This window comes from Microtus ochrogaster, chromosome 24, assembly GCF_000317375.1.
Source record: "Microtus ochrogaster isolate Prairie Vole_2 chromosome 24, MicOch1.0, whole genome shotgun sequence".
NCBI lineage: Eukaryota > Metazoa > Chordata > Mammalia > Rodentia > Cricetidae > Microtus > Microtus ochrogaster.
This window is the reverse complement of record NC_022024.1, coordinates 34181888-34185288: the sequence shown is the minus strand read 5'-3', so window position 1 is coordinate 34185288 and position 3401 is coordinate 34181888.

The window sequence follows — 3401 nt, the reverse complement described above, 5'->3', positions numbered from 1 at the left end:
CTGTAGCTTTGGAGCCTCTCTCTCTCTCTCTCTCTCACTCTCTCTCTCTCTCTCTCTCTCTCTGTGTATGTGTGTATGTGTGTATGTGTGTATGTGCTATGTGCATGCGTGTGTTGCAGGTACCCTCAGAGGCCAGGAAAGAGCAACAGATCCCTGGGAGCCAGAGCTCTAGGTAGTTGTGAGCTGCCAATGAGGGTGCTGGGAATCAAACTTTGTAAGAGCAAAAAGTGCTCTAACCATGAATATTATTTCAAGGTGTGTGACTTTTGTTTACGCTGCATTTGTTTAACTCTGTAAATCTGTGGTCCTTTGCCTGTCTAAGACACCTGATGGTCCTAATAAAGAACTGGATGTCCAATAGTGAGGCAGGAGCCAGGGTAGGCAGGGCTGGCAGGCAGAGAGGATAGATAGAAGGAGAACAAGGAGCAGCAACAAGAGAGAAGAAAGAGGGGGCTGGAGAGATGGCTCAGAGGTTAAGAGCATTGCCTGCTCTTCCAAAGGTCCTGAGTTCAAATCCCAGCAACCACATGGTGGCTCACAACCATCTGTAGTGAGGTCTGGTGCCCTCTTCTGGCCAGCAGGCATACACACAGACAGGATATTGTATACATAATAAATAAATAAAAAGAAAAAAAAAGAGAGAAGAAAGAAAGGAGGACATAGGGGCCAGTCACCCAGTCATCCACCCACCACCCAGTCAGTCAGTCAGTCAGTCACGGAGAAGGAAGAAAAGTAAGGTATACAGAAATAGAGAAAGATAAAAGCCCACAGGGAAAAGGTAGTCGGGATAATACAACATAAGAAAAGCTGGAAAGAAACAAGCCACGCTAAGGCCGGGCACTCATAAGTAGGAATAAGCCTCCGTGTGTTTTGCTTGGGAACTAGGTCATAGGCCCCTCAAAAAAGACAAAAGAAAAAAAAAAACAAGCTGGAGAGACGGCTGGGAGATTAAGAACACTGACTGCTCTTCCAGAGTCCTGAGTTCCGCTGTCAGTGGCTCACAACCATCTATAATGAGATCTGGTACCCTCTTTTGGCGTGCAGGCATACATGTAGGCAGAACACTGTACATAATACATAAGTAAATCTTTAAAAAACAAACTGAGACAGGAGCTGGAGCCTATGGCCTATAGATAACAGTGGCTCCCACTTAACTTTATGTCCCTAACCCTAACTAACTTTCAAACAGTGTCCTTTTTAGTTAATTCATTCATATTTATTTACTTATTTCTTTTGAGATGGGGAGGAGGGATCTCTCCGTGTAGCCCTGGCTACCCTAGAACTCATTTTGTAGAGTGGGCTGTCATCGAACTCACAGAGATCATCCTGCCTCTGCCTCCTGAGTGCCGAGACTAAAGATCTGCTCCACGGCGTACAGCAAACAGTCCTTTTTAAGCATCTCTGATGTTCCTAGATTGCAGCGAGCCATCTGTGTCCCGTCAGGATGCCGACCTTCTCAACGGTAATCTCTGAGCCCAGCGTGGGTGGCCATCTGCAGCAGCACCCCGCGGGCCTTTGATCCTCAGACAGAAAGTCACTGCCCCACTTCCAGCATCAAGGCTGGAGTGCAGACAGGAAGAAAGGGCAGGGCTCCAAATGGTCCTTTGCCAGAAAAGCAGGAGCTTTCTAGGAAGCTCCAGACCGTAGACTTCCATGGAAATGCCTCCCTTAGTTGCAGCACACCGCAGAGGCATTTTAACTACAGCATCCTGGCGTTTCCATCAGAAGAAATAAAGTAGCGAAGAATTAAATCACGGGGCAAAGCAGTCAGCACATTCGTACAGAGTTACAAACAACTTACTGGTATGATTCTTTTCCTATTTCATATCTTAGGGTTTCTTTATTCACTATCAATAATAAAATCGGTACAAGCACTATAGAAAATAGTATGGATGCTCCTCAAAAAAACAAGTTAAAAACAGAGGCTTGGCAAGATGCCTCAGTGGGTAAGGGGGCTGATGCTAGGGCTAAAGACAGGAGTTTGGTCCCTGGAACCCACAGTGTAGAAGAAGAGAACTGAGCCCTCCCACAAGTTACCAACTGATGTCTGCATGTGCAATAGAGGATGCATGAGCGTGCATGCACGCGTGTGCACATGCGCACGCAACACACATACACACACATTAAATAAATAATAAGGTTTAAAATTTTGAAAATAAAATTACAGTATGATCCAGCTACCCCACGTCTGGGTTTACATCCAAAAAAAAAAAAAAAAGGAACCAGTATCTCAGTGAAATGCCTGTCTTTTTGGTTCTAGTTCTGGACTGATGGCCTCACATCTATTAGGTAAGCGCTCTTCTACCTCGCCCCTCGCATGAAGGGACAGGTGTGTCCCTGCACTCACTGGAAGGCCATGAAGAGATAAATGTGTCCCTGTACTCACTGGAAGACTGCTCACACAATAGCCAAGCTGCAGAGACAATCTAAGTGTCCAGTAATGGATGGCAGGACACAGAGATCATGGTACACATGTATAATAGACTATGACAGCCATTAAAAAAAAAGATCCTAGCATTTGCAGCAACATGGATGAACCTTAACGATTTAAGTGAAATAAACCAGACTAAGAAAGACAAATACTATAAAAACTTATAGCCAGGTGATAGTGGCACACTCCTTAAATCGCAGCACTCAGGAGGCAGAGGGAGGTGGATCTCTGTGAGATCAAGGCCAGCCTGGTCTTCAAAGTGAATTTCAGGACAGTCAGGGATACACATAGAAATGCTGTCTCAAAGAAAACAAGTAAACAAACAGCTTACATAGAGAAACTGAAAATGTCAAAGTTAAAGAAACTAAGAATAGAACAATGGTTCCCAGGGACGGGACCGAGAAGGTAGAAAACACAGGTAGATGTTTGTCGAAGAGTACAAACTTACAGCCGTAAGGTGATCATATTCTGGGAATCTAATGTACAGCATAAATGGCGATGTGTAAATTTGACTTGGAAATCAGTACATAGTTTATGTTAATCAGTACATAGTTTATGTCTGTGTATTATCAGGTCATCATGGAATTTGAATGAAATCTATGCCCTGGCAATGCTGCAGCACGCATGGACAGTCCGTATACGGCGGTTCTGTTGAACTTTTCTATATTGGGTTTCACGGTGTAAGTTGATGAGGACCACAGACCAGGTCTCTCCCTCAAGAAGGCACCAGATCTCATTACAGATGGTTGTGAGCCGCCAAGTGGTTGCTGGGAATTGAACTCAGGACCTTAGGAAGAGCCCATGGTGTTCTTAACTGCTTAGCCATCTCTCCATTTAGTAAACTATTTAATAAACTACTATTAGGGGGCTGGAGAGATGGCTCAGTGGTTAAGAGCATTGCCTGCTCTTCCAAAGGTCCTGAGTTCAATTCCCAGCAACCACATGGTGGCTCACAACCATCTGTAATGAG